This window comes from Triturus cristatus, chromosome 3_1 (genome assembly GCF_964204655.1).
Source record: "Triturus cristatus chromosome 3_1, aTriCri1.1, whole genome shotgun sequence".
Lineage (NCBI taxonomy): Eukaryota > Metazoa > Chordata > Amphibia > Caudata > Salamandridae > Triturus > Triturus cristatus.
In genome coordinates this window covers 363,566,439-363,578,836 of record NC_140583.1, presented here as the reverse complement: position 1 = coordinate 363,578,836, position 12,398 = coordinate 363,566,439, and the positions used below count along the sequence as shown (strand labels likewise).

General features: G+C 45.1%; 1 protein-coding gene across 2 annotated transcripts in view; it reads right to left on the bottom strand.

Moving 5' to 3' along the window:
- Positions 1 to 12,398, bottom strand: part of RFX7 (regulatory factor X7) — a 472,709-nt gene that overhangs the window by 78,895 nt on the left and 381,416 nt on the right. The window lies entirely within an intron of this gene.

Here is a 12,398-nt window from a genome sequence, read left to right as displayed (position 1 = left end):
AAACATATATTTACATGTGGATGAAGAACATGCCCTTGTCGGTGACCTCCTTAACAGGGAAGAATTCATGTGAAAAGAAAGCTAAATGGTCAAACCAAGACTTAGGGAGACAGGCAGCTAAACTGAGACAGATGACATTCCCACATGATATTTTAACGCACGCAACATTAAAACGTAACATTTGTAATAGGAATTCTATGACGTCTGCATGGCCCAAACATGGGTTACTGGCTTACCAAGTTTGAAGAAAATTTTACGCCACCATCACAGCCACCTGATCAATGGTACTGGATGAAAGCACATGCAAATATCTTGTGCTGACCTAACCGTGCATGTCCCTTCTAACCATTGTTGTAGGCATCTTTAGGCATAATTGTGGCATTTGCAAAATAACATTTTTGCAATTGGATATATATCTAGTGGCCATCATTCTTAAACAAATTTTGATGGATTGTTGGCCATTGGTCAATGTTTTGAACCAATATGTCGTCGACATTGCATCAGATGCTAACATGCTCGGCTACCCGAGTAACATCTTAAATGAGTCTCGGATACCAATTTTGCTGTGCTTCTCTGAACAACTGGACATTTCTTGTTCACCCTTGCTTGATAATGTAATGCTTTATGGTCATACAGCTTGTTCTGATACAACCATCCTTTTCATCGGGAGCTATTAAGTTACATGAACACCATTTGCCACGTGTATGTGTAACTGGCTTAATGTTTGTCTTTGATTTTTTTTGTGGAAATACATTGCATTTGTGTCCCTTCTCCCCCAACCAAACAGTATAGGATAAGTATGTGGTGACGATCATTTGGGACTGTGGTTGCTAGAACCGGCTTAACTTTATTAGACGAGCTGCTCCTGCTGTCATAACTACTATTTTCTCTCAATCTACCAAAAATGACAATGCTTGTCAAGCTACTCTTTTAGTAGTCTCATGTGAAATAAGGAATGGGTTAGTGAATGAATGCACAAAGCCATTAAATCAAACTTCTGCATCACTATCCCGACTATATGAGATGAATCTGTGATATGAGAAATATGTGTATTCACTCCTGAGAAAAACAAATTATTGAGTTAACGGTTCCTATTTTGGCTCCTAAGAATGTCATCTTGTATAGACACAACCGTATTGTTTAAATTTGTGTCACCTGTCATTACACTAAGATGATCTTTTCCTAACCAACTGTGCAGACAGGAATAATCAAAAACGTCTGCAATGTGTACTCCTTCCATTGACCAACAGGTTATGGACACCCTTGACAATGGTACAGTAAACTCTGTTCTGGACAATTTAGGATTAGAAACAGACAAAAACAGAAGCCAGGATGTAAAAGGCTAACACATTCTATTTAAAATATTTCAAGCTGTGGAAGCTAGAGATTCTTAAACTGGACGAAGGACCATTTTTCCCTTGATTGCTACCTTGAGTTCCTCTTGTCCACTCTGTTCTTTTCTTGACTCCTTTTTGGCATTTACACCAATGAGTGGTTGCACCACCTTCTAATGTGTTTTCAAATTCAACATGCCACCTCATCTAATTACAGACCTTTCATTTTGTTGGTCACAGCCATTTACTCACAAAGTTAACTTCAAATTATCCTTTGAAGCAAACCTTATTCTAAGTAACAATACATTGAACAGAGAGCTTTTGATCTAGCTAAAAAGAGCATGTCTTGTGCTGTCAATGTATGGAAATATGCTTCAATCAGAGCTGCAGTTGTCATTATAGTAACACTGAGATTTTGTAACAGGTGACAACTTGTAACATTCAATTCAAGACAGGGAGGAAGAAGCAGAGGTTCATTCAGTTTACTGTTCATATAGACCAAAAATCTTAAAGGAGGGGAATGAACCACATATGTCTTGATACTAGAGTCTCTGAAAAAAGTGTTCTTGAGACCCTCAACCATGCTGTCACGACCTGCAGTGTATGTTTATCTCTGTTTGCATGATCTGGTGCATAGCTTCATCATTGGGTCTTTATCACTTGAGTGTCCCGTTCTCCAAGTGATACTACAACCTCAACCAGGAGGGAGACTGTCTGTGTGACAGTGGGATGTGTTTAAAATGATCTCTTGTCCAATAAGAGGCGTTTTCATAAAAAACTGGATAAGAATAAAAACTGATAGGGGAAGACTGGAACTACTGATCTGCGTAGATAAGCTGAGACAACCGCAATAACTTTCGTGAACACCCGAGGGGCGCTGGTAAGGCCAAAGGGGAGCACGGTAAACTGAAAGTGCTCGTGGCCTACCGTGAACCACAGGTAATGCTGGTGGGCCAGCAGGACGGGGATGCGAAAGTAAGCGTCCTGCAAGTCCAACGCTACCATCCAGTCTGCAGGGTTTAGGGCAGACAAGACCTGAGCCAGCGTCAACATCTTGAACTTCTCCTTCCGTTCCTGAGATCCTAGATAGGATGCAGACCTTTGTCCTTCTTGGGAACCAGAAAATAGTGGGAGTAGCAACCACGACATACTTCTGGGGCAGGAATGTGCTCGATGGCACCCTTAGCCAAGAGTGCAGAAACTTCCTGTTTGAGAATGGCCAAGCGACCCTCCGACATGCGATGGTACTGAGGTGGAATGGAGGGAGGGGTAGTCTCGAAGGGGAGGAAGTAGCCCCTTCGGACTATTTGCAAAACCCACCTGTCCGACATGATGGTGCGCCAGTGGGAGAGGTGATGGCGGATCCTGCCACCCACTGGCATTTGGTGGCCCTGAAAGGTCGGACTATGAAGGTTTGGAGGCTGCTGCAGAGGGGGCTGTGGAGGACTGGCCCGATCGCTGGCCCCCAGAACCACACCGGTGGTTCCCATGTCCCCAGCCGCGCTGGCCTGAAGAGCTTGCGCTGGCCTATGGCTTTGGGCGGGAAGTAGTGGGGCACCCCTTCCGTAGCCACGAAAGGGTAGAAAGGCAGACTGTGCAGGGAGGGTGGTGGAGAGGCCCAAGGACCTGGCCGTAGCCGGAGAGTCCCTAAAGCGCTCTAGCGTGATGTCTGACTTGTTGCCGAAAAAAGAAACCCCCATCAAAAAAACAGTAGAACGCAACCAGGTATAGCGTTGAAGGGCTACTGACATCTAAATCGTCCTGCCAAGTGCTTTGGCGGTATCCAGCCCACAGCGGATGGTAAACTTCGCTGCATCTCCCCCCTCAACAACGGCACGGGAGAGTATGGCCCGGGCCTCCTCCGGGCACTGAGTCAGCACCTGCGCCACCGTATCCTACACAGAGTGGTGTAACAGCCCAACAGACAAGCTGGAGGAAGAAAACATTTTCTTCCCAAGGTGGTCCATCTTTTTGGATTCCCTGTCCGGTGGTGCGGTAGGTAAGGGGCCTTTGGAAGTAGAGGCGTGAACCACCAAGCTCCCAGGGGTGAGGTGTTGGGAGAGGAAAGTGGGGTTGCCCGGGGTCGGGCGGTGGCGTTGGGCAATCATCCTGTCCACAGGAGCACCTGAGTTGGGCCTGGACTACGTGCCCAAATTGATGTCCGTGATGGCTTCATTAAACAGCAGCAGGGGCTCAGAAGAGCTCTCTGCGGGTTGAAGGACCTCTGTCAAGAGGTTAGTCCCGACTGCCACCGTAGGTAGCTTGAGGTGGAGAGCCTCGGCCGCCCTACGCAACACCACTGCGTATGACGCTCCATTCTCCGTAGACACGGTAGGAGGAGAAAACATGCCTAGGTCTGGGAAGGTATCCAGACCACTGGCATCCTCCAGTTCCTCTCTCCAGTTCAGATCATACTCCAACTGGTCTTGCAAAGGATCCAGTCTTCTTCACCCTTCTCTGGCTGCCAAAGTGGCTGAAAATGGCGAGGGTGGAACACAGGGACAAAAGTACCCATCTGCACCGGATCCGGCACCAGCCGACTCCAGTCCGGGTCCGTGTCCACGTCTGGTTGGAAGCCGGGGTCCAGCCGGCATCGGCTGCGGACGTGCTGCCGGTGGAGTCGGCGCCGGTGGGGGTGTCACGAGGTCGACCTGCGCCGATCCGGAGCCGCAGGAGGGGCACCACCCGCACCATGCGTACCATCGGCCGACGGACATGGGGAAGTCGAAGACCGACAATGCTTCTTTGACTTCTTCTTATGCTTCGACTTAACTGACCCCGAGTGCGAAGACTTGGAAGAGGAGTGATGATGACTCCGCGATTGGTCCCTCGACCTCTCACGCGGAGCGACTAACGGCCCGTTAGTCGCTCCGCGTGAGCGGTCGAGGAGCTTTTGGTGCCGCTCCCGCTAAGACTTCGAGGCCATGGTTTGACAGTCGGAGCACGACTTGGGGTCATGGTCGCATTCCAGGCAGAAGAGGCACATGCGGTGCGGATCCGTTACCGACATCAGTGGGGTACAGGAACCACAGGTCCTGAAACTGGGCATCCCTTGTGCACCAGGAGTCGGTTGAAGACTCAAAAACGAAGTTGACAAAAGTCGCAAAAAACTCAGTCAAAAAGTGACTGGGGGTACCGCTCCAACCAGATCTGCTCTTGCTGGCGCAGAAAAAGAAAGAACTGACGTCAGCACACGAGGGCGGCGTCTATGTAGCTACCGCAACGTCATCCCGTCGACTGCGATGCTGACATTGGACGCGGAGTCGACCGACACCACCTTCCGACGCGCAGGGGTACTGCTGACGTAAAACGTTCCGGATCTAGTCTGACGCCTGGGGGTAATTCTAAGGTAAGGAATCTATAACTAACTGTTTCTTTCAGATGATGTTAATCATTGTAAGATGGTAGTGTTTTAATAATGAGCTAAAAGTTGCCTTTGTTAGTTTGGTGTGATTTTGTGCAAAGAAGCGTAACAAAGGCGAGGTTTGAGGCATTATGCGCCACTAACCCTTATATTAGTTGATAATGTATGGTTTTATGTTGTTAGTTGAATGCTAGCCAATGGATAGTGTCATTTAAATCCTTATCAAGCGTTTTAAGACGGTATACCCATATTTGCTCTTTTGTGAACGGAACACGTACTGCATCGCTTGTTATGTTGTCCAAGGTTTCTAAGATCACCCATTCCAAATCATTGGTTGTATGTTGCACGGATAAAAAATGATGACTCGTGTGTGGTGATTTTCTTGCATCTTATATTGCTCTGATGTTCTCCTATCAGAGTTTTGACCTTTCTGCAGGTCATGCCAATGTATCTTAATTGACAAGGACAGGTGATCATGTAAATTGCCTGTGCAGTGTTGCAATTGGTAGGTCGTCTCAATGCCCATTCTAGATTCTCTGAGTTGTAAGACTTCTGTAGCTTTGGTTAAGTGACACATTGCACATGTGAGGAATGGAAAGTGTCCTACCACTGGTTGCAAGCCCCATGTAGTGAGAACCATGTTGGTTTTGGCTCGTATGGGTAGTCGTGTGTGGACCAACTGGTCACGAAGGTTACTGTTTCTTTTGTGGGCGAGCCTGGGTTTTGGCCACTGTAGTTTTCGTTATTTGATTATGCTCTAGTGTTTGTTGACTGCTTTTTTTTATAACTTTGGAAGCCAGGCTATTAGTTGTGACACATGTAAGGACATTATTCTCAGTGGTTTTTGCTGTTGTTTCTAAAAGGCTTTCTCAATGTTAATTCCTAGCTCTTTTTTGGCATTTGTTCATAATGTGAAGAGGGTCGTTTCTGCACTGTAGTTTTGTTGTTAATTATGTAGCCTGCCACTCATAATCTTGCGTTTTACTGCAGTTTCGTCGGATTCTTAAAAATTGACTGTAGGGTAAATTTTCTCTGAGACGTCTTGGGTGAATGCTATTAAATGAGAGAAGACAGTTTTTTGCCATAGGTTTGTAGAAAGTTCTGGTTTTTAGACTTGCTAGGATGAGCTGTGTGTGTGAATTTCAGGTATTCATCACAAGTATTTAGCTATTTGAGAAAGTCCAGAATAGACTACACGGAACCCTTCCAGATCAAGAAGATATTGCTTATGAATTTTTTCCAAAACAGTATTTGGGTCTTGAAAGGGTTAGTACTGTGTAGAATGTATTTTTCTTCAAAGGCACTTATGTGAAGTCCAGCTAGACTTGGAGTAAATTTGCTTCCCATGGATGTTCCATGGGTTTGTAAGTATAATGTGTATTTAAACTTGAAAAAATTCTCTGTTAATGCTAACCGGCAGCATTCGAAGACCAAGTTTCTAGGAGTATTAAAAGACCAGTTTTCTTTCAAAAGAATTACTTTTATAGTTTGCAATGTTGCCGACTGTGGTAGACTAGTATATAGACTTTCGATGTCTAAACCCACCAATATGTTGGTTCTTTGGTCATATGTAAGTTCTTTCAGATGGTTTAAGAGGTTGTGCGTTTCCTTCAAATAAGTTGGAGTTTTTTGGACTAGAGGTCGGAGGAAATAGTCGCCAAATTTGTGAAGGGGTTCTAAAAAGGAGCCAATGCCGGATCCAATCGGACGGCTTGGTGGAGGTGTTTTGCTCTTGTGAATCCTGGGCAGTGAATAAAATAGGGTGTATTAGGTGTCTTGGTTACCAATAATTCAGCTTCTCTTTTGGAGAGGCAATAGTATATTTCTGCTTCTTCTACTAGATTATTTATTGTATGTCGTAATCTTGGCGTTTATAAAATCTTTGTACAGAAACCAGTTTAACACATTGTGCCGTGTTATAGATATAATGGATTTCTTTAGTTGGGCCTACATGGGTGGAGGCCTGGCACGAGTTTAGCCCAAATTTTAAGTTGATGGTTTGTGTTCACGGATGTTTCAGGGCGACAGATGCTTCAAAGGGTGAAGTATTAGGAGGGGTGGTGGGGTTATTGGAACTTGTTTTCTTTCTTCATCATTTCATCCCTGCTTATAAAGCGTCACACCATGCTGCAGCCTGGCATCATGTTGGCTGCTTGCAGCGGGACTCTAGCTGTGCTGCACATTTGGATCCACCTCCACTTACTCACTACTCACCTTGTTTACGTTTATTCCATAACTAGATGCTACACTTTACATTCTTATTATGGATTGTTAACAGCTTCTTAGATTGCATTAGGAGGACGGCTGTTCTCTGATACACCAAACACTTCACTCCGGCCATATTGTTGTTGCAGTAGATGCATCTGCTGGGGACTCACTTCCCCCTCTTAAAAGGATATGGGAATGACAGACTATACTATTCGGGATGTGCAAGGGGCGCTCAGGAGGTTGGACTGTCTCCTGGAGGGGCAACACTATAATTTGAGTGCTTACATACCTCCTTATCTTCCTTCCCAAGCCTTAGACGCAATCAAAAATGCCATTATAGGAGGTGATTTTAACGCCTACCTTGACCCAGCTCTCAACTGTTCAGACACCCCCACAGTGCATTCACACTAAACAATTCTCAACTTGGCTGGACTCTATGAGGCTATGCGACGCTTGGAGAGTGTGGCATTCGAGAGACAAAGAAATTAACTATTCGGCCGCTGCTTGCAAGATACTCTCTCGCATAGACTTCCTCCTTCTTCCCGCTGCGAATGTTCTGTTTTTGTCTGGTGCTATGATTCTTCCCCAGGGGATTTCGGACCATTCTCCTGACACAGCCACTTTCGGGAGACTGAGCAAGACACTCAATCCTACCTGGTGGCACAACGCCTGGCATCTGGTTGATGCTCAATGCACGAACACCTTCAATCTGAACTCCAAGCCTATTTCACTCATAACAGGGGCACAGTCGTTTCCCCAGTAACACTGTGGATGGCAGTGTAAGCCACCATTAGGGACTGGCGCAACATTTTCTAAGGTGTAAAGAGAAAGCTAACCTAGGTCAAATAACCACATAGGAAACCCAAATACATATGGAGAAACAAATCCTACGCGCTCGATCACTGACCCTAGACCGGCAATTACACATCCTTTGAGCCTCACTGAAACAAATCTCACTTGAGGAGGCTCGACAGTGCTGGAGAGCATCCACGCAGTGAGCATATGAATGGGGGAGGGGGGACAAGACCAGAAAACTCCTGCATTGGTTGGAAACCAAACACACGACTGCTTGGACTGTCTACCATAATCACAGAGCCGTCGACTGTTTATCACCCCAACTCCACTGAGGTTGTATTTGTGTTCACGAATTATTATCGCCGCCTCCACGCTCACCTTCCCCATCCTATGGTTGAGCAAGAATATAAAATTCTCTAAGATATACCACTCCTTCCCACTTCTCCATAGCGACCTAGATGAGCTGCTGACACTAAAGGAAATTATGAAAGCGGTGGCAAATCTGAAGTTGGGGCTGACCCCCTGGTACAGATATGTTCCCCCAAGAGTTTTACCCAAAATTCAGTGATCCACGTGGCGCTTACCTTCTTGAGGTGTTCCATGAGGCCGTAGACCTGGACGTGGCCACAATAGTGGTCCTGCCGAAAGCTGGGCAACTGCCAGATCAATGCTCTTCCTTAATTAATGTAGAACTAATGATTCACGCAAAAGTACTTGCCATCTGCCTATAGGAGACCTTCCCCTCTCGATCCACCCAGATTAATGTGGCTTCATGCTAGGCCTTAGTACCAGGCACTGTATATGGAGATTGCAGGCGGCCTGGCCCATACTGGGGTCTCCGGTAGGGGACTGTTCTTTTAATTGACTTCGAGAAGGTCTTTGACTCAGAAGATTGGTCCCATTTGTTTGAAGTCCTGAAATGCATGGGCTTTGACCCCAAATATCGAGCCTAAATGAGACTGCTGCACAATGCTTCGATGGCCCAGGTCCGAGTGAATGGAACACTTTTAGAGACCTTCCCAGTTCGTAGGGGGACCAGGCAGGGTTGCCCTCTCTCTCCACTTCTTTTTGCCCTTGCCATCGAGCCCATGGCACATCTCGCCTGCAGTGATGCTCAGGTCCGGGGATGGTGGAAGTCGTGTCAGGAGAACAACAAGATCGCCCCCTTTGCCGACAAAGTCCGTCTCTTTTTGACTGACACACATCTTTCAGGTCCCCATATCCTGAACTTACTGTCCTTAGATGAGTCAGCATCCGTCCTTAAACTAAACCAGAAAAAGTCACTCCTGGTTTCCATTCATGGGGTCCAAAGCACCATTAATTAGCAATCTTCCATTTAGGTTCAGAAACTCAGCTTTCAATATCTGGGTTTTAACATTACTAAAGATCTGGATCTCATATGGAACCTCAACCTCACATCGTTAACTGTGAGGATGAAGCAGGACCACTTCCCCCCTAATTGCTCTATTAAAAAGGATGGTCCTGATTAGGTTTTTGTATATTCTCAACACTTTCAGATCAGTATCCCCAAACAGTGGTTTTTGAACCTAAACGCCTTAATCCGTAATTTCACAGGGGCTGGTCGACGGCCTCTCATAGCAACATTGAGATGCAGACAGTCGGTCTACAATGGGGGCTTGGGCAAGACAGATGGTAAATTCTACTAACGGGTGTCACAGCTGACAGTGATAAACACTTGGTTGACAGACAGTTTGGACGGTCTGGCATATCGCCTAAACTCTCATTTCTGGGGCTGGATACCATCATGGGAGTTCTCTAAGGGAACTCTATTTCCCGTCACCTCTCAGAACGGACGGCTGTGGTTGTCGGGGTGTGGAGAACTACCTTATGATTCATAGAATGGGACAAAACATTCACACAAACCACTCCACTGTGGGAGGACACATAGCTTAAGCAGACAGCCTACCTGGCCGGTTTTCAGACCTGGGATAGACTAGCTCCTATGACTCTGAGTGATGTTTGGCAAAATGGGCACTACTGTTCCTTTCAATATCTGCAACAACAGTTCTCTTTAGCTCACACTCAATTTTATCAATATTTACAACTCCACCATGCACTCTCCTGCTATCTAGGTAACTCCACTGACATACCTGAGTTCAGCCCCCTGGAGGTCAAACGTCTTATGGGCCGCCTTAGCAAAGGGGCAATATCCTGCATTTATGGTAGATTGGTCGCTCATGCCCTCAATGACTTTCAGATGCTTAAAGAAAGGTGGGAGACCTGGGTGTGGCCCTTTGGACTACGTTGACTGGCAGGACACCTGTACCGTGAGATGGTTATTTCCTCCAGGATGAGACTGATCCTGCTTCATTACCTCCATATCTCATATCTCACGCCCAAGTGCCTACGGTATGGAGGGATAAGGCCCCAACCAAGCTGTTTCGAGTGCACCCAAACTGATGCAGGTTTTTTCCATATAGTGTGGAGTTGCCCTATGATAACTGGCTTCTTGAAAGAGGTGGAGAGTTTTTTATCACAGGTCCTGGATAGATAGACCATTGGAACTTACTCCAGAACTGGGCCTGTTGGGCATATCAGAAGACTTGGGCGTTCCAAGATGTGAAATGATTATGTTGGGGGTTGCCACTGTTGAGTGGCACCGAGGGGTGGACTGGTGCGCCAAAATAAAACAGCTGCTTTAACAAGCCATGGGCTGCCCGCAGAAACACACTACGATCTGGGGCAAGTGGTGGGAGTATTACCGACTTGAGGGAGTTGGTGATGTGGCATTGTTGGGAAATGTGATGTCTTAGAATATGCTTGCTATTGCTGTAGTAGACACAAAACTTATTGTTTTAATGGTAGTTAATAAAATCAAAATTGGTTTATCAAAACAAAAAATTAAAGTGAGAGCATAAGTGTTTCACTACATTGTGGATGACGAGCTTCACCAATGGAATGGTTTAAATAGTTCCCAGAATAATAACAATGGATACAATTATAGAAATAAAAGGTGAAAGAGGATGGTGCTGCTCTAAAGTTCACCAAGAGGGCATATTACTGACCTAAAGTGGATCACAGATTGGTAAAGCCCTCTGGCCTCACCCAGACAGACACCAATATCATTAAATAACACCTCAATGAGGAAATTACGGACACTAAACCATCTACAGATGATCCTTTTGTATAGAATTCGGGTGCCCAATCTCATACCAGACAATTTAAATTGCACAGGCTGATCATTCTATGGTGGTGCTAATCTTAGGTTAGGCTTAGTAATACACAAAACTTTGCCAAGGTTACAATATATTGTACTGAGTGATGCACTATAATGGATCCAATGATTTTTTAAATGTTATCTCTCTTGAGTTCTAGAGAATAAAACAAAGCGCTCAACAGACTGGAAAGTACTAAAAGATCATGGTTTTACAGAAGAATCAGAAAGGGCATTGCAGGTGTTTCTTTTTGTGTGTTATCTTTTGTTACAATCTAATAATTTTATTTGATCAAATTTGAATGTGTAACTGCTCATATGATAGTCTCTTTATAGGCATCTCGTTAAAATATTTAATAAGCTGTTATTCAAAATGAAGTTGAAATGTCAAACATCTTCAAACAAAATGAAACATCACTCCAATCCTTAAATCTTTACATTTGTTATGGTATGCAAGAAGGACTAACATCCTGCAGTGGTTTCTCACATTGCTGCTCATAACTGGCATGGCTGCTTACTAGCTCAATGATGTTGTGAGAAACTGAAAAGTAGTGAATCAAGACGGATAACAGTAAGTCTGCCAAGCGATGTTGATTTTATTTCTTTAAATCTCAAGGCACCAGAAGCCAAGACACCAAGACTGAAACAGGCAAAAAAGAAGCCAAGGGAGAAACAGGAGTTAAGCCTGGGCAGCTGGGTAACCAGGGGGGGCTCCTAAAAATGTATTAAGATGCAATGATATCTATTGTTTAATCAAAGCACGAGGCATCAATCTACCAATGAATACTCTGGGTGTAGATTAGGAGTTGACTAGGACTTGAGCACAGTTGACAATTACACTGAGAGAACTGAGTGATATGGGAAAATGCTTCCAATGCATCCCAAATGCCTCCAACACAGACTGCTACAACAGTCCAACATTTGATAAACTAACAAGTGAACTGTCCCTCAACCCGGGGGAAAGGCAATACTGTAACATTTTCACAGAGTATATGTTCTAGTGGTACCCAGGGTGGCCTACCCTACTAATGTATGTAACACTATATAAAGATCAATAAGCCAAAATATCAGATTAAACTCAGTAACATAGGAATCTCGCCCAGAATGGCCTTTGCACACTGCTGAATCTTCTGCAACAGAAATTGTCACCTTTTCATTGGCAACCAACTACATGAGGAAAGATCACAGTAGGCATAACTAATTCTCGGCCTAGGCTAGTGCTGGTAGGTAGATGTACTTTCTGTCTGATGCATCTAAGGAAGGATGCAATGCAGAGATGGGCTATTTTAAAAAAGTGTTATGGGACTCAGCGGGTTGAGACTCTACTAAAGTAGTGCATGCAATTATTCTTTTACGTCATGTGAAGTGAGCACCAGACCTAGAACACTGCTGGTCAACTTCCTCAATTTCTCTTTCTGGCACCAAGCAGAACAAACCAGTTAATACTGGCGATCATGTTTGAACTTGGAAAGCGCACTGGACAATTTGGCTGTTCAAAGTTTGTGGATTTTCAACCCTTCTT